This window comes from Pyxicephalus adspersus, chromosome 11 (assembly GCF_032062135.1).
Source record: "Pyxicephalus adspersus chromosome 11, UCB_Pads_2.0, whole genome shotgun sequence".
In the NCBI taxonomy this organism is placed as follows: Eukaryota; Metazoa; Chordata; class Amphibia; order Anura; family Pyxicephalidae; genus Pyxicephalus; species Pyxicephalus adspersus.
In genome coordinates, this window is record NC_092868.1 from 60,761,166 (window position 1) to 60,781,326 (window position 20,161).

The 20,161-nt window shown below is 42.9% G+C and overlaps 1 protein-coding gene and 1 long non-coding RNA gene across 2 annotated transcripts in view; one reads left to right on the forward strand and one right to left on the reverse strand.

The window, feature by feature from the left end:
- The window catches only part of LOC140341479 (uncharacterized), a 53,181-nt gene that overhangs the window by 28,580 nt on the left and 4,440 nt on the right, over positions 1-20,161 (reverse strand). Inside the window, exon 2 of the long non-coding RNA XR_011922888.1 lies at positions 3,052-3,137. This is a non-coding gene — a long non-coding RNA (uncharacterized lncRNA). The remainder of the gene's footprint in view (positions 1-3,051; positions 3,138-20,161) is intronic.
- The window catches only part of LOC140341477 (neurotrimin-like), a 261,202-nt gene that overhangs the window by 23,885 nt on the left and 217,156 nt on the right, over positions 1-20,161 (forward strand). The gene's annotated exons all lie outside the window — the stretch shown is intronic.

A 20,161-nucleotide genomic window follows, 5' to 3' on the forward strand; every position in this document is an offset into this window, starting at 1 on the left:
GGCCCTGTGATATGATGTCTCTGCTCTCTGGGGCCCTGTGATATGAAGTCTTTGCACTCCAGGGCCCTGTGATATGAAGTCTCTGTACTCCGGGGCCCTGTGATATAATGTCTCTGCTCTCTGGGGCCCTGTAATATGATGTCTCCGCTCTCTGTGGCCCTGTGATATGATGTCTCTGCTATCTGGGACCCTGTGATATGATGTCTCTGCTCTCCAGGGCCCTGTGATATGAAGTCTCTGCACTCTGGGGCCCCGTTATATGATGTCTTTGAACTCCGGGCCCCTGTGATATATCTCTGCACCCCAGGGCCCCAATGATATGATATCTCTGTTGGATGGGAGTACCAACACTGGGCAGTTTATATAAAGAGGATATACAGAATCATTAAAATATCCACCAAGAGAAATGCCACAGCCATCACTGAAGTGCATGGAAGAAGCCGCAGGAAAGAAGCAGCACTGAGAATGAGCAAAGTAGATAAAGGTGAAAACTTAATATAATGTTATATGCAAAGCAAATGCCATTCATTCAGGTTTGTATTGTGAGTGACACCTGATAGATTCTTGGCACCAGTACGAGGCACCTGCACACCTTGGCATAGACAATGGCAGCCAATCAATGGGGCTGATTTACTAAGAGAGTTCTGTCACACTGAATATTTCAGTAAACTTGGTAAATGCGGTGGTGACTTTGTCACTAATGATTGGATCATATGTCTTCATATCATATCACTTCATTCACTAAGCTAAGTTAAAATTCCCTTGCATGGAGATCATTTACTTTGATCAGTGAACAGCCGGAACCCCTTTCAGTAAATCCCCCCCCCCCCCCCCATCGTTATGTCTATACATTGGTACCCCCATAGATGAGAGTGGGCCCGTGTGGAACATGCATGTACATATGTGTATGGTGTTATGGGGTGTCAGTGGGATCCTCCTTTCCCTGGACATGGAAGTGTTTAATCCCAGCCTTGGTAAAGCACCAGAAGTCCCCGGGAACTGCAAGTAACACTCCCAGGATGAATCACATTCACAGGTGATTGTCACAGCGCCATTCCAGCATTTTCCATCTCCAGCAGTTCGGGAATATGTAAGGAGCTGCGTGTGAGCGCCTGAAAATGATTGCAATCCACCTCTGCAATAATATATGGCAGCCCTGCCAGACACAACGCATTTCACACAGAAAATCAACTCACAGACTCGATAACTAATATAAGTCACCGCCATCACTGTGCACATTCTGCTGAATTGCTGCGGCTCTAACAATCTGACTGTACAGACGGAATATGTGCATACTGCGGCCTAATATCTGATCAGAAACATTTTCCAGCAAGCTGGAGGATCTCCCCTTTCATGGTAAATTAAATGGCTGCCATGGATCTTGTGTAGTGCGATGGAATGCAGCAATTTCTGGTGATCTGTAGGCCCTCGGTGTCTCAATCACTTGTGTCATCCGGAACTTTCTAAGTTATTTAATTCCAAGGAAAGCCGATGCAGCGCTGCAGCAGTTCAGAAATGATAATAACGGCTGCAGATTAGTCGATAAACCCCCGCGGATTCCCGTCTTTATCTCACCGCTGTGACATCACTGGATGGGGGCCCCCTGCAGAGAGGAGCGGCGGCGGCCTATCAGGAAAACAGGGGGAGGCGGTTGGCTAATTTGTGCTTTATACCGGGGCTGTAGGCGGCTTTTCTTATTAAACCGTCTGCTTCCGCACCACACGGGTGGAAAATCAGATTGAACGTGTTGCTGGTTAACCCTTTCCATGGGGATGTGGGGTGTTCATTGACCAGAGATGAATCGTTCTGCGATATATCAGAATTAATTCAGCGGCATGGCGGGAGACATTGCCTGTGCCGCATATTGCGCTGTGAGTCGCGACGGAGTAACAGACTTAGATTAGCCATCCGCCGCAGCTATAATGAAGCTGCGGAGAAGTGTAGATGACTCCCGCGCATTGTCGCAGCATCCGGCTGTATATTCGCCTTAATACGGTTCATTATTGCGACGTCCGCATTATCCTGATTACCCACAAAATTGGCCGCAATTTGCATGCGAACGCGCCCTGTGAAAATGCAACTTTCCTCCCAGATTTCCCGTCTTCGGAATTAGAGGATATTACACTTTATGACTCATTCAGCGTCCTGACACTAATGTAAACTCCTGATATACATTAATCGGCCTTTTGTAGCCGGAGGCAGGAGAGGAAATCAGACATTTCCATCCTCATTTCGGTTTGGGAAGACGCGCGCTCCGCTGGGAACGCGCAGTGTGCTACAGATTGTATAAACACATAAACATGCAGATAATTACAATATAAATGGAGTCTCCGCTCTCTGCAATGTACCTGTGATTTAGCTACACGCAATGTTAATATGCTGACCCCCGCACGTCAATCTGAACGGAAAGCGCTGACATCAATGCTAATGGATTGGAGGAGGCGATCAGCACACGATAATGGGCAATAGAAGAGCTTCTCCTCTGCTGGTAACCCCTTCATGGCCAGTGCAGGCCCTTGGCACAGCTGGTACCAGGCAAACAAGGAAAGAGATTACATGGCAGGATTGCGTTTAGGCAAAATTGCTTATTCAGCTGATCAGTGCCAAATGACAGTGATCACCAGCTGAGAGTCAGTATGTAGGACTGTACACTGGTATATTTATAGTGGGTGGAGGTAGTCTGGTCACATCATACATTGATATATGAAGGAGAAACACGTGTACATACAGAGGAAGAGATATACATATGTGTTTTATATAGGAGGTATACATGTATGTAAACATGCAGAATCCTATCAGGCATGAATCCAACAACACAAGAACATGTCAATCTCTTCCACTGTTGTGTGAGGTGTCCAGGCAGTTCTGGGTATTGCATTAGAATGGTATTGCAGCCTCAGGATGTACATCACTATGGACAGTGATGGCGCTATAGCAATGCCCCATCATGGGCTCTGGGCAAGATTGATGGCTCTCCTATCATGTCGCCACCTTTTCATAAAACAAACAATGTACAGAAAGTGAATCTAGATGATAGATTGGGTCACTGACCTGCAGCGGGATGTATGACAACCGTATTTCATGGTAGACAGATTTCTGGCCTTCGGCATCCTTACCAGGATCGGCTCCGGCTTTATCTGAAATAACACAATTTTATCAGTTGGATAAAATCAGGGTATTCCCACACTCCATTGTGACACCCACATTTGATGTTTTTAAAAGAATTTGGGCTGATTATTTAGCAAAGCCTGTTATCCCTCCACAAGGGGACATTTCACTGAGCTTAGCAAATAAAAGGAAAGGCTGCTGGCTTCCATCCAATTATGTGCAAGCAAATATCGGGTTTTTAGTTTTCTTCTCTCTTTTACTTTGTTTTGCTCTACCTCCTGTTGTGTCTTAGGGACAGGAACTGAAGAGATAAAAATCACACAACCCTCATGGGTGGTCTTAGCACAACCCTCACTGGGTCCTACCACCTCTAGGGGGCTTACCATAACTTCTACGGGGGTCTTAGCACAACCCTCATAGGGATCTTATCACAACCCTCATTGGAGTCTTACCAAAACCCTAATATGGGGTCTTAGCACAACCATCATGGGGGTCCTACCACAACCTCTAGGGCATAAACTTTTTTTTCATCCTATATAATGGCTTCTGCTGTGAAATATCTGCCCAATGAGCACCTTGTATGGACAGTTGTCACCCCCAGGGGAGATTAACACGGACCAATCATACCTAGCACAGCTTTGATCTGGCCAGTGTGGTCACCGGAATTTTTGGCCTGCTCATCTTTCCCACCATATGATCTGTTACACTGTTGGTCATCTGACTGATCACATGACATCCAACATAAAAAAAAAAATGGTGGGAAAGGAGCGCGTGGGGCCGAAATGATACATTATGGTGACATTAGGGGAAAGGGGAACATTTCTGCATTTTGAATTGTAGACGTTCTCCTCCGGAAAGTGTAATTGTTATCTGTTGGTGGCTCCTTGGCGCTCAGTTCGGTGGGATCTGCCACCCCTTGGCTATGTGATGGTAACATATGGCTGAGACTCTGCCGCAGCATTCGTTGCCGTATGTCCGCCTCTGCGAATTTGGCTCCAGATCGTCCTTTTGCCTCTTGGTCTTAAAGTGGACCAGTCACTAGTAGCGTGCGCAGGAAGACATTTTGTATTTCTTGGCAATTAGTCTCCCTAATAAATGGTGTGATGGACTGAAGAGAGGAAAATGAATTCTCCACGCAGCAATCCTCGTCTGGTATTTGTTTCCTCATTTGTAATCACATTACAATCTGCTGTGTGTATGGCGCTACATATGACGGAGACATCCGCCACGATAACGTTCAGGAAGACATTAATGAATAGTACTTATCTGGTCAGAGGCGTGCTAAATTGTCAGCATGTAAAATGAATTTCATAGATCACGCCGCAGACGCTCGCACTGCCAGACAGAACGGGGGAGATGAGCCCACCGAATATTGAATTATGTAACAGTTACCGCCTTCATTAGGGGTGGCGGTGGAGGCTTTCCAATTAATAAGCCATGCCTCAGTGATTCCACTAATGGCATCCTGGAACTGACCCCCACGCACCAGCTGAACCAACGTGGAAATCGCACACAGTACAGGGATAATTACTGCCGTGCCTGGAACTCGGGACCTGTTTAGGATGATGATGTCCGGGATTATTAATTATTATTAATCAGGTGTGAAGAAATGATGGTAGCGCTCAGAGGCCAGCAATCTGGCAGTCAGGGAACATACATGCAGATCTTGTACTTACTGCAATGACTTTTAGTCTCATGTTTCCCCTGGGTTGGACCGCTGTCTCCTGTCACATGATTCTGTGCTGTGTCCACTCCCTCTCACTAAGTGTGGGCTCAGAGATGGAACACGCATTTTCATAAAGGTCAGACTTGGGGTCATTTAGAGGATGAGGATGGGTCAGCTGAAATGCTGATTGTCCATCTTTTTCTGATGTTGGCCTTAGTAGGTATACAGTGTTTTATGCTCCTTATTGACCATTTTGGCATCAGTGTATTGTCAGGGTATTTGGATGTAATTGGGGTGATTGGTTGGACTTCTTATTGGACATTTTACAGTGATGGAATAAAACCTCCAAATCTCATCCAGTGTGTCGGTTGCAGCTGCAGAGGGGGTGATGTTGGATTAAAATGCAGCAGGTAATTGCCGCTTCTGTGGTTGATCCGTCTTAGGTTCACGGAGGTTCTCTGCATCAACTTGTATGAGAATGAGTTTAATGAGGCCCCCGGAGCCCCGACCAGGGTGAAAGGTTCACATCTTATTACCCAGCTGATGGATGCTCGTTCCTGCGATTGGGATGTGGTCGAACTGCACATTGGTGTTGGTGGATCACTGCTCACTGTGTTTTAGCACCTACCTGTGGATTACCCTATGTCGGGCTCTGCTGGCCCCGGGGGGGGGGTCTTGGGTTGTATAATAGACTGTAATATATATTACCATGCCTTCAGAATTCCCCACTCCCCCATTGGGGGCCATCTATGGAGCCACTTTTCATCCGTATTCTGTCCCTTCCACTATAATGGCGGTAGGAGAAGATACACAAATATGACACCCCTTGCTGATGTGCAGTGCGTGTGAGACACAAATGGAGGATTTGGCTTAGGGGAGGTGAAGGACGATTTGTTCCTGAATATGGATGTACAGCATCTGCTTCCTCCTCTGAGAACAGATTCCTTCATATACACAATGCTGTGTGGGGGTCACCCTGACACATCATACATGTCTGTGTGGTGTACCAAGTCCATTCTCCAGCTGCTGCAGCATTGCAGTAATATCCTTCACACAAATAACAGAAGATTTGTAGTGGAACTTATTTATGAGTTATAAAAAATGATAATTCAGCATTCTCTTCCACACGTCCCCGTTATTTATAGATATATGTTATGAATGTCATTGGACTTCCTGTGCCCGGGGTATCTCATCCATCCAGTCATGTAGTAATGAGTTGGCTGTTTGGCTGGTTGGAGGGTTGTCTAACAAGCCCCAGGATAACATGAAACCTTGCTGCCACCCCAAAATACAGTGTATGATCCCCAGTGCCCACATGTGGGAGGAGTCTTTTCTCCTGTCTGTCATTGGTTAAACATTGAAAGTAAATACAAATGTAGAATTGTTCCAGAATTGTATTCATTGCTGCACTCTCGTCCCCAATAATCGCCTTCCCAGAGAACGTTTATTACTGTGGAGAGTCCATAATTCAAGTGAGATAAACACAAATGTTCAGAGGCTGCACAGCGTCTCATATTTCCCAATGTTCCAGAACATTCTTCCAAATCGATTCCATAAATCTCAATAGCGTCTAACAATCACCAAAATTTGGCAGAAAAGCAGCTCTGAATGTTGAATCTCTACACAGTATGCTGTATTTGGTTCAATGGAAAGCTGAATGCTTGTTTATAGGCCAGGAAACTGCCCGGAGGCAGAGCAGTGACACAGGAAGTTGCAGAGCTCCAGAATTTGAAGAGTGGAGTCACCCTGTAGCTGCAAAGGATATAAATCACAAGACTGGCTGCACGGAATCACCAATGTATTGGTGGGTAGGTAAGCTGATGTGGAGATGTTTCAGCCATATATTTCATGAAAAAATAACTTATTGGTAGCTGGGACTATCATCGTTGTGGTGAAAAGAAATCATCTGTCAGGACAAGCTAATCATTTATTACTTGCTCTGTCCTTATGTGGCAGCAGAGCGAGTATGGTGGAGGGGTATAGGTGTACAGTATAGGTGTACAGTACATTGGGGGATCCCTGTCACCCCATGCCCTGAGCTTTGTATAGGAAGTAGGATCAAAGATTGGAATATATTAATGCAATGACAACCAGGAGTGCAAAACAATGCAACCTGAACTTTAAAGCGCCATCATTATAATCAATGTGATAGAAATATTTTACATTTATTACCAGGAAGAGCAAAGCAAATCATTTCCTGACTGAGTTTGGGCTTTTCGAGCATTTTTGGCTTTTTTTTAGCGTTTCATATTTCCAACTCAGACTCAAAGCGTCAGTCGAAATTGAGAAACGTGTTTTCACCGAAATGTTTGTGTAGATGGGATATATTTGTGAAGTCTGTGAAACGCATTAGGCTTCATGAGAGAAAGAAAATATTGGAATCCTGGGAAGTCTAACTCACCAAGGTTTTATCTGAGAACTTTATTATGGTTGATGCTTCCAGGGAACTTCTGTAACTTTTATGGCGGATTTATATTGGTTGTTGGGGAGACTGTATGTGCTCAGTAAACTTAGTCGCAAGTGGTTGAACTTGATGCACTTTTTTTAACCTAACTTACTGATGTGACTATGAACTTCAGTGACTCCTGGAAAAATCGGAGAAAAAATGGAGGACATTTTCATATAACGGGAAAAAAAGCTTAGTTTAAAAAAGAAAAACATTTGAGAAAATACTATTATTAAAGCTGGAGCCTTTGCAACCTGATCTTTTTCTTTAGGCCCGAAAGACAAGTACATGTAAGGTGCAAGCTGCGCTCCAACCCGGCCATAGCAAACCACAGAGACTCTATTGTAGCTGTGTAACAAAAAGATTAACATTTCCAGGGAATGCTGTACAGAATACTATATGTGTCTACCCTGCTACCAATCACCAGAGACTGCTAAGTCACAAGAAACTGCAGTTTGTCTAATTGTCCTGATTTAGCTATAGATATAAACATGGTACTACAGTCTAAATCTAAGTCTAACTTTACCGTGCCTTGTACCTACCTGCCCTATTGCAGCACTACCTTGTTATATAAAGGTATAAATTTATAGAGACCTTCACATTTTTACTTTTCCTCACAAAGTGGTGGTAGTGTGCCAGAAAATCTTACCATCCAAATGAATTTCAGAAATTATGGCAATTAGAGATGATTTCTGATTGGTCACTGTGGTCCTTATCGTCTGAAGAGGTGAAGATAAGCATAGCAATTGCTCCAGTGTGTTATTTGCCTTCACTTGGCTCATTATTCTCTTTGCTGTATTTTTGAGCTCTTTTTATTCTTCTTTCATGGCCTACAACCTTTTTGATGGTTTTAATTATTTCCTATTTTTGTTTTGCTGAAGATAGGAGACTTGTTGCCTGGTGTTAGAATTTGTATGTGTCAGAGAGAACATGTGAAGGTGAGGGTACATAGTTTTCCTTTCTTTTCTGTTTTTACAGTACAGGTTCTCTTTATCAATCAAGCCATGTAAGAAGAGCTGCACTTTCTGTATCGTCTGCAGGGAGCGTAGCGCTGTACAATGCAGACAACTGCAATGAAAATGGTTTTATTCATGCGGCGCTTGGTATTCTACACTGTCCCTTTCACCTCTTTTTCATTAATAAAGACTGTTTTATCAGCCCGGGTCTTCATGAATAGGGATGAATTGGAGGAAATTTAGGAAGTTTAAAAAGAATCATTAGAAAATATTCGCTTTTCAGAGAACGCTTTGGTCTCCAGCGGCGCTGAGTTGCTCAACAATTACTAAATTTCCTGTAATTCCTGGCCTGGTATAAGCTAATCATGTGGACATCAAGAACCTCAATTTACGTGGCGGTCCATAGAGATGAGGAGCTGTTAGAGCAGGCCGAGGCGGGTGCGTCCCTGTAGAGACCACGCCAAGTCATTACCCGACCGTTACTTGGCTGAATGGGATCTTGGCATGTAATCAACCATTGACTGGAGTCCTTCATTCAGGCTTTGCTGCGTCTTCCTTCAGTGCCTCTTAAAAACCCAATTTTCATCCGATCTCACAAACACATTTCGGCTCTCGTATTATCAGTAATGCGCATTACCGCAAAGGACGCCATCAATGAAATGGGGGCTGTCAGAGAATCACTTTGCCAGTTTTTGCAAACCTCAACGCTATCATTTTCAGGGGGAAGCTGAGCGCCGGGTGCTTTTGAAGATCCGATTCTCTTCCTTTTAACAAGCAGCAGAAAGCTAATAGAAGGGAAGAGGCTTCTTCACTGCAATGCCTGCCGTTTAACAAGCAAACATTTATGTATCTGGCATCTCTGGTAACCGCACTCCTGGATCCCTTGTGCAATAACAAAAAATGCAACATCAATGCCCATAAACATGCCAGCCATGTTGTGATGCTGTAAGGGGTCATTTGTTGGGGCCTACTGAGTGCATTTTCCTCAAACCCCACAAAGCTCCCTTTTTTTCTCTTCCCACTATGAATAACAAAGTGACAATTACAAGAAAATACCATTTAAAATCAATACTACTACCCAGGCACACCTGCAATCCCAGCACCAGAAATGATGCTAATGTAATAGTTGCTGCTCGTCCTTTGACCCTTTTCTGATATTCAAAATATTTATATAACAGATTTCCTTTATCGTACAGAAACAAAGTGAGATATTTTAGGTCAAAACAATACATTGCTAATAAACCTGGTAAAAAGGTGGTTTAGTATGCTGGGACTGAAGTGGTTAAAATTAAAGTACCAATTGCAATAAATAATAGTAACACCAGTGGTGTGAATAGTTTTTGTGGAGTTGGATGCCATTGTCAGCTTCACACATTGTTCGGCCTCTTGCCCTTCTCATTGGGGTTTTGATTGAATTTTCTGATTGGGTATTATAGAGCAGCGATTGTCTTTTCTCACCAAAGCCTCAGATTCTTGTCACTGGAGGTGGCTGGGTCTCACCTATTTTGTATGTCAATGATGACAATCAGCAGTGAGACTGTCTCCAATCCCTCACAAAAGTTAGCAGAAAAGGTCCAAAAATAAGTAAAAAAAAACTGAATGAAAAACTATAATAGTTTAGTGATAATTCTCTTTTTGTTTGCACTATTTTAAACTGATATTTTATGTATATAAATGGCTTGTGACACCAATAAACAGTGAACACCCATGGTGCAGGTGTCCCATAGTACTTTGTGTTGTCTAAAGAGAAAACAATGCAGGAGCTGTGTGGTGGTAAGTTTTGTCCCATGGCCAGCATTAGAGTTTTCAGAATATTGTGCCGCAGTAGTGGGATATTACCAGACAAGCCCCATCAATGAGCCCCATCAAGAAACCTTTGGCAACCACGACCCTGTCACCAGCATTGCATATTGGGGAAACCCTGAAGACTTGCCGCTTTGTAACTGCTCTGATCCATTATCCCAATCTTGCCCTTGTTGGAGTCACTCAGATGTAAATATTTGTCCTTTTTTCTGATTGCAACACCTCACCTTTATAAACTATTCACTCCTCATATACCCCCAATCAGGGGGTTTCATGTTTTGGACAGTGGCTGTATGTTTTAATATTATGATAATAAACCTGTCATAATACATACATTTAATGAATGAGGGGGTATTGGTGGCTCAGTGGTTAGCACTCCGGCCTTTGCAGCACTAGGTCCTAGGTTCAAATCCCAGCCAGGACTTTATCTGCATGGAGTATGCAGGTTCTCAACGTGTCTGCGTGGATTTCCTTCGGATACTCCGGTTTCCTCCCACATCCCAAAAACATGCAGTTAGGTTAATTGGCTTCTCGCTAAAATTGACCTTAGACTGTATTAATGACATATGACTATAGTAGGGACATTAGATTGTGAGCTCCTTTGAGGGACAGTTAGTGACAGTGCTGTGTAATATGAGGGCGCTATATAAATACTGGGTAAAAATAATAATTGGTGGTTATGGTACAAATAGCAATGTTCCGTTTACCTTTTTCAACATAGAAGATGGTTTTAGTCAGCTGCAGCCAGGTTGGCTTTTTTTTTTTTAAGGCTCACAATAGAATTTAATGACTTGTAATGACTGGCACAAATGGGAACCTTATCTAATTTGCTTTTAATTCTATTCTTAAACTACACCATGAGCAGCGATCAATTTCTGAGCTCCAGAGGTGCGATCCCGGGGGTGGGGCTGCACGGCCGCTGAATGCCATGAATTAATTTATACTGCAGTGTGTATTATCAGAGCTTCCTGTTGTGTAAAGCTTGAGGGGCCACCAGACATGAATCACTTTATGTAAAAGTGTGTTCAAGAGCATTCTTAGGAAGATAGTGAACTGAATGTCTTAGAGCGGAGTGAGACCATCTTTGTATTAATGCCAACATATTGGGGGAGGTGATCCCCCTCACCTGTGCTATAATAAGGGGTGAAAGGGAGTGAGAATGGCTGCACCCTGCTGAATCTTTTTGGTGATTCACTTTTAGTCTCCCTGTGTGTACAGAAGATCTGGAAGGGGAACAATTGTTCTTTTACTTTTCTTTTCCACTGCTGAAAAAGGAGAAACTCCATCCATGTGAAGATGACCCTAGTGATTAATGAGCCCTAATTATTAATAATATTGTGTGCACTATTTTATTGCTGTAAATGCGGATTTTATGAATAGATCTGCAAGAGGCACCGAGGAGATGTCAGTCTGGAGAGAAGCGCAGTGTGTGACCTCTATGAGGAGCTAGCAGGATGAAGCTGGAGGATGATGTGGACTCCCATGGACTTACTTTTAATGTATTACCGGGATTGTAACAGATGAAACACAGGACTTGGCAATCCTTAGGGAAGTAGAATAGCTCCTGTGTTTGGCAGAGAAGCTAACAATCTACACCAGCCTGATAATAGAAAAGACTTACCATTGTGCATATTGTGATCATAGCTGACAATGGATACATCCAATAAGTAAGGGAACTAACCTTTAAATAAAAAGGTGTCGTGTCATGAGATAAATCGTTATATTTCAGGTTTAGCAGTATAACACTTCAAGGTATTTATTCAGATTACATGACCCTGCCAATGCTACCATCTGCTTTTCTTCAAGCATCATCTAAGGCCACTATCAGCACTGAGATATTATCCTGAGATATTATCCTGACACAGGTCAGCCCTCGCCTTAGTCTTTGCTAAAAGCTGCAGTATTGCAGTCTTATCGCAGGGGGCAAGGAGACAGAGAAAATGCTTCCTCCTGAGTGCAGCAGACAAGGAATTGTAGAGTTACTGTCCGGGGCACAGAGGTATGGAGTTTGAGGGTAAAAAAACATAGATAATATTCTGGCCCATCAAAGAATCCAAGATTTCAAATGAGGCCCAATATTCTTTTTTGGCTGACGTATGTTTCGGCAGTAGGCTGTTAACCTGAGCCAGATCTGTGCATAGATTTCAACATTTCAGTGTTGTACGATAAGGGGCTACTTTGGGGTCACTTCATTTAAATTGCCCATGTCATTCAGATATGACAGAGTTACCTGATTGTTCTGGCTGACCCATCTTACAATGGCTGTGAACATATTCTTTGTACCTCCACCTGTGACGCTCCAGGTTGTTGGAAGTCCACGTTTGGGATTTCTGTCTGTAAGAAAAATTGAACACGGCACTGGAGACGCCACAGATGTGCATAAGAAGGAACAGGCGGATTTGATAATGGCATCATTCAGCATGAATAGTCTTCCTGATTACAATCAGGTGGATTAGCTGCGCTGGAGACATCACACGCCATTACAGTCTGTATGCACTGGAAGCCTTTATTTCACCACCTCCATATTTTATCTCACAGTGCTATAAGCGGATGGAATCTCACTCCGGTGTCAGCTGGAATTCATCACTGCATGCAGCTAATAAATATAAATAAACAGCGGCCGGGTTAAAGCGAAGAACAGGCTGCGATATTTGAGTCGGGATTTAGAGGGTTGGGGGGAGAAGAGGAGATGTGTAGATAGAAGTGGCGGAAATTAAGTTATTGGATCCACACGGCAGAAGAAACATTGCTGGGAGTTTACGGGTGAAATATTGGAAAATTCTTGTTTATGTTTAGGTATGTGTCGTATGGCAGCAGATAAACTCAACCGTAGACAAACGACGCCGTCTGACGCGTGTGCGTGTAATTCCTGGCATTAAAATGGAACTAAACTTAAAAAAAAAAAAGCACACACTTAGCTTTACTTCTCCCTGTTCTTTTATGAACGGGGGGGGGATCTCTCATCAGCTGCCCGATGGGGTCAGTAGATCTCTCATCAGCTGCCGGATGGGGTCAGGCGATCTCTCATCAGCTGCCGGATGGGGTCAGGCGATCTCTCACCAGCTGCCCGATGGGGTCAGGTGATCTCTCACCAGCTGCGGGATGGGGTCAGGCGATCTCCCATAAGAAGATAAAGTAGAACACAACGAATATATGTCAACAGTGTAAAAATGTATAAATAAACTTATAAATAAAAAGAAACCATTAGTTCCAATAACAAAATCATCATTTATCTAAAGTATGACAGTGGCCTTTACACTCCTTGTAGTTTGGAAGAAAATAGGAATATGAATTTCATGAAGGAATTTACTTTTCTGAAGAGTGAAAATTTAATATTTAACACACAGGAAGAAATAGGCCTGGACCACTGAGGCGGCCTAGAGGACTCAGCCTAAGGCAGGAATATTTCCAGTGGCAGAAAACTTCCTATTACCTTTCCTTCATCTGTTAGCAGCCTTCGCTGTAGTCCCTTAGCTGTTTCTAGATTCTATTTTAAACAATTTTATAGTATTAATTTCCAGAAGCTTTTATAGCGTGCTGCTGCCTTCCTATGGGTAACAGATAGGTAACCAGTGTCAGGTGTCCCTGAAAATTCTTCTACAATTGCAGTACCCATGGTTAAGCCTTATCTTCTCAGTTCACGTGTCTGTATGCAGATTTATGTTATACAAAGTACTAGGAATTGCTCCCCCCATACTGCCCAGCACCGGCGGCCACCCATACTCCCCGGAACAGGCGGCCAACCATACTCTCCAGAAAAGATTGTCACCCAATTCTAAAGCCTGACTGAATTTTCAAAATTTGACAATTGACCCACTTTTTGCAGTTAAGCCACAAAATTTGAGGCTATAGGATACTTTGTCCCATGTTGGGAAAAAACATTGAAGCTTATAGAGGATATGAAGGTTCTTAGCACTTTTTATGCCACACATTTTGAACTCAATGGATACTTCTAAGAGTTCCACTGCAGAGCTGAAAGCACCAAACGCGCCCATTGTCCTCTAATGGATTTGCAGTGATTGATGAGAGAGGAGAATCGTCAGACTGTAATTCTGCCATGGCAGGGAAAGCTGAGGGCCGTGGAAAGATGGGATAGAGCGTACATTAGAAACTGTGGATGGACAGCTATAAACACAAGACTAAGTGAAATGAAATATAGAGAGTGAATGGAGGACAGAAGCCCTATGAGGTGAGAGCTGGCAACATGGGGTGAGGAAAAGTCGGAAAGCGCCAAGGAAGAATAAGGCAGCCGGGTGCCCGCCAGCAGCAAAGAGGCGGAATCATTAATCGCCAGGACCTTACATTAAGCACAAATCAGATTGATGAATGGGGCAGCACAGACTGTACATCACACAGATTGGCGGAAAGTGAAATCGTATAAATCAGCCCAGAGAGTCTTTACACAGCATTGAGCTCCCTCTGTAATATTCCCGCCTTTAACCCCTTCTCAGAGCACCACATGATGCTGCCTAGTCACATGTCTCTTAAAGATCCTCTTTCATTAAAAAAAAACAGAACTAGTAATGAGTAAAGTAAATTGGAGTTGGGTTAATGAAGAACTAATTTGGATTGTATAATATACAACACAGAGAAAGCTTTAAAGAAAACCTAAAGTCTGTGCGCTTTCATCTTGAAATCTTGTAAAGGGGGTTGTTGAGTGCAAAATAGTATTTCCTCCTTTAATATTTTTTAAATCATCTAAGATTAAGAGATGTATTTAAAGAAATGTTTCCTCCCCTCCAGCAATCAGATTAATGAGGTTCTGGCAGCTAATCTTTGTATTTACATCAGCTGAATACAGCACCCCTACCTAATTAGTGAGCCCCATTTTTCTGCAATGTGCTGCCATGTTACAAGTAATGGAGGTGGCTGGAGCTTTCAGTCATTATTTAATTTTAGTTTAAATTTTCCTCCTTGAATTTGCAGTTTGGCAAATAAGAAAGCAGATCAGTTGTTTTTGGTTGGTTTGCAGGTGGCTGCTCACATTAGATTTGTGGATTGGGTTTTATTGGTTGTCATCATTTGGTAAGTGTATACTCCGAGGTGGAAGGTTCTGGGTAATACAGATTTCAGCTGAGCATGATATGAGCAATATCCACGTGGGGGATCAGTGGACCAATATGTGTGATGACCACAAATCCTGCAGCTTGACCATCAGTTAGAATAACTGATCTGCAAAGATGTCAGAATCAGAAGAATTTGATCCTTGCAGAGCAATTATGGCGCTTCACATCCTTTGAATATGTTGATTGGAGTTCACAATTCATTATCCACTTCCACAAAACAAAAGTCAGTACTGCTCCAAGCCTCAGTCAGCTATGGCCTCCTATGGGGTGCCTGTACAATCCCTGAATTCACCATACACTCAACTGGATCCACTCCAATGTGTTTTAGCCAACACCAGGGATTCATCATTGAGATTCAGGTGAACATTTTCTTAAGAGATTCTACAAGTAAAAGTGCTTTCTGTTATAGACCATCAACACTAACCCTTGCCTCATAATTAGAATCGTCCTGTTGTTTGCACTCTATAGTTGACAATTTGAATGCCTTTCTCAGAGACCAGTAGCTCTAGGGTAGGCTACAGATTTACAGTAATACATTTCCTAACTTCCTCCACATCTCAGCCATGTTATTATAAGTACATTGCACTCATGTATCACAGTGTCTAAAAGAACAGTTTGCTGTGACCCAAAACAACCAGTAAGTTTCCGATTGTCTGAATCACACTTCACAGAGCTGGGTTGAGTGGATGCTTTGGGGGAACAGTTCTGATTTTCAATGTTGAGATTTTGGATTTTTTATTTTTTTGCACCAAACATTTCGTTCATTATAGATAAACTGGAATGCTTTCATTTCACAGATTTAAACCTTGATATGATTTCAGTACCAGAATATCTGATTATATTATTTATTGCTGTGATGTTGTAGGAGAATTGTTGGGGGAAATGATAAATCACTGGCAGGTTTATAGATGCAATAATTGTACAATTATTACTGTAATCATTAAATAAAAGCTGCTGTGACCAAAAATTATTCCGGACCAGGAGCCATATCAGTGAGCGCCATTTTGCAGTCTACAACCGGCACACTGCATGCCTCTACCTGGGGGTGGTTTGGCAGGAAGGGTTAAACGCTGACTGATGTATAATTTAGGAAGAAAATTGTCTGGGATTGGTTAACAATGATTACTGGAAACTTCACCTAATAATGAAGCTAAAAAAGGTGATTATCATGACCTACGATCCTCATCACATTTATAAGCTACATATGCTGGCTGGCAGTTGACGCAATCCATGGGCCCTTCCACCTCCTAAACCGAAATCCCTTTTTCATGTACTTGACAAGTGTTAAACTGAATGATAACATTTGCAGCTGCTTGTTTCCTTCTCCGTCAGTGTGACAGGCCGAGGCGGCTCAATCTGCTGCTCCAGTCTACCTAATAAAATGTTTAATTGTCATCAGTTTGACGCAGTGCTGCAGAGGCCATAGCGGAGGAAAGCAGAATGGTGAAATGACGCAGCTAAGCACACACAGCCAGATCTGGTGACCGGCATACAGAAACATCTTCTAATCTGGGGCTTTACAAGGAATGGATATGCCCAATTCCAAAAAACATGATTAGGTTGTGTATTTTTCGTAACTTCACAAACGTGACCAGATTTGTTTGCTGTTGTCAGCACAACTATTATATAAAGTCCTAGCTCAATAGTGCAATTTGGTTTCTCATCTTTATTTACTCGCCAACATCCTTTAACAACTATTGACATTTCTATTAGAATTAATGGGAATATGTTGGACAATACAATAGCATGTACACAAATTCTTGGATAGATAGCAGATTTCACTAGTAGACTTTGCTTTGCACATAGGTGGAGTGGAGTTATAATTGGTGTACAGTAGAATATGAAAACCCTTTTAGCAGAGCGCGTTAGACTGGAGATTTAATTTGGTTTCTCTGCTCATCTGGGATTTATTGAGCCGCATCTTTCCCACCACGAGAAATGCTTGGCTTGTCTGCTGTGCCGTCCCATAGTCACATCACGGTCACTTAATTATCTCCTTGTTGCTGGACTGCAATAATTAACAGTATTCCATATGACATGGCGATTATCTGTGGAGTCACCTCTTTGGTGAGAGGGTAATTGATGTACACTCGTCCTTTGTGTCATTATCGGGTGTGTTGATTGGTCTAGGATTGTAATGTTTGTTAATGGGGCCACGCAGGAGTACTGGGTCATTGGGGAAGTTGGCTTTGCAGTGCCACTCATCTGCTTTCCTGGTATTGGTGGAGAATAAAGGATGGGGTAAGTAATTTTCCTATCAATTCTTACAGTTAGAGTGGATATTTCACCCTGATGAGTGTGGTCATGACATTGGTCAGTTTATTACTGGTATATACAGGCCTGGCCCTTGCTGACTGTATAGTGGAAGGGAAGAAACACCTAAAGGATTTGATGCTCCAAGCTTCCATTCAGTTTGTGTGCTTAATGAAGATGGGTGCTCCAGCTACTGAAAATGATGTGTTAGTTTTGAGTGGAAACACTGTCACTGGCTTCTGTGTGTTACAAAGCTGCAAAATCCCTCTTGACCCCTGAAGTTTGCTTACTGTACCCGAGCTGAAGGGCACAACATCAATCTACAGGCTCTCTAGAGATGGCATTCTATACCCAACCCCTCCAGTCCATGCTTGCACCCTGTCCACCGCCAGGATCAGACAATGCACATTAAACATTCCTGCTTTGCACCACATTTCGGTGTCTCATTTTCATGAATACATTTGTGTGTAGCATACATGACATTTGAACGCCCACTGAATTGATCTCTAAAGCTAAAAAGCTACTGGATGAAATGCTAATGAAATTCGAATGCTTGATTTTTTTTTTTTGTAGCCATAAACTAGTGGAATGAAATCTGGGGTCATCAGAAAATTCTTTATACTGTATAGATATTTTTTTAATAATCAATAAAAGACAAGGATGAGGTGGGTGTGTGACGTTTTGGAATGACAAGTGTAATAAAATCAATGATTGAATTGCAGGCGACTGTACTGTGTGTGTCTGGTGCTAACCTCTTGACCCATCTTAGCTTTTGTGCAGTCCCTTCACCACGCACGCCATGAATCTCCCCTCACATTTTCGCTGTTCTCAGCGGATCTGCTCCAGGGAATTAGAGGGACTGTTTAATTTGTGCGCTGGTACAGGCTCCATGCACATTTAATAATTAAACTCACTGCATTTCTTGCTTATGTCAAGCAGCCCCAAGCAAGATGAGACCAGAGGAGGCGATCAGCACTCCAATCCAACGCTGAATATGGTCACAAACCCCTGTATTTGCTGCTTAACCCTCACAGCACTCATAGCATGGGACCTACATGGCGAGGAACATTGTGTCCTGATTTCACCTTTACAAGGATTCAAGAACACGAGACCAATCAGGGCCACAAAAACGCTGCAAGTGCTGAACTCTGGACAAAATCCATATGTGTAAATTGATTTGTAATTCTCACTACTGTGTCACATGGCACTCTGCTGTTACCTGCTGCAGCTTTCTGTATCTCTTTTCCACCTGCACACAGGTTATAAAGGAGCATCATCACCCTGACATTGCTGCAGCCTCTCGCCTTCTCTTCCTATATGGAACAAATGTTGCAGTCTGATCGTTAGGAGAGACTGAAGAAATGCTTCCTCCTGTCTGCAACAAACTGATCAATTGTTCAGTCTAGGCAATGTGGAGCACAAATATGTCTTCTGGATGATAAAATTTGAAGCTTTTTTCAATAAATAATCCTGTTGCTGTATATTGTGACACATCACAAATGTATTCAAGTATATTTAATGACAGGTCTACTTAAAGCTTCCCCCATCCCCACAGCTTGGACTTGTGATAAAATGGGACCAAATGTCATTATCCATGGCATAATAATCATCAATGTCATAATCCATAGTTGAAGCAATGTGGTTGCTATGGGTTACTGCACCTGCATGGTTTGTCTTCATTGGCAGTGTTTTGCCCAGAAGAGTTAATTCTTCTGTCTTCGGTAAAACCTTGAAAACTTCTCAGCGATATTGCTGGATCGGCATTTTCTGTCAGCGCAAAGGAAAAGGTGTGAAGGGAGAAAGCCAAGGCTCGCCGGAGTGACGATATTAAATCAGCAAAGTTCAGTGTGTGTGCAATCAACTGACAGGAGGCTGTTAGAGCGCCATCAGCAAAACTCACCCAGAGAAGGGGGAGGGGCATCTCATAAATAACTGATCTGCATAGGAGGCAAACCGTCTGAGCGGCTTCACCTGTGCCGCAAGGTGCTACCAAATATCTATAAAGGGGCACTCCACTTAGAACTGATATTTTACTGTTTGGTGGGTGATGCAAAGTTCAGTGCAGTCACCTCAGTCTGAAGCACTTTATTGGTGATATTTGTTTACCATTTGCTACCGTCCTCATAGTGGAATTTTCTAGCTGAAATCTGTTTTATACATTGAATTTGCCATTAGGTTCCATCAGTGATTGGCTCCATCCTAACGGAAGTGTTATCACTGCCAGCTTAAGGACAAAAGTTCCTATAAATTGCTTTTTTCCTGAAATTTGTATTTCGGTATTTCCAAATTATCTTTCAATATTTGAGTTTCCAAATTTCCATGTTATGTTTATAGAATTGAAAAATCTGTGCAAATTTAGTGTTGGCACCAGCAGAGCTAATAAAACTGTGATGAGTTTAATAGATAGACGTTGAGTCAGTGACCTCAGTAACAACACCTAACTCCTCCTCTCAACTGCTTGGTCAGTAAGCCCTGGTGGCGCTGCCCTTCCCTTCCCCCTCTATGTTGAGTTGTTGGCCCTGGTGGTGGCATTTATCAGGTGGCAGGAATTTTCTGCTCCTTCCAGCCCTATAGACTGCACTGGTCTTTTCTCTCTTGGGTGTTGGGTTGATGCTGGCAATCATCCTAATGGAGGTCTTCTTCCTCTTTGATGTTGGCTCAGAGATCCCGATGGATACACTGACCCAGAAATTGAAGCTGGGTCAGTGTATCCAGTGATGATTATCATCCCTCTCCAGTATTTAGTCAGTGGCAGTGTTCATCTCATCCCTCATCGTTGTTAGGTCGGTGGCAGTGCTCACCTCCTTTCTTTGCGTTGTTGGGTCGGTGGCGGTGCTCATCTCTTTCCTCCCGGTTGTTGGGT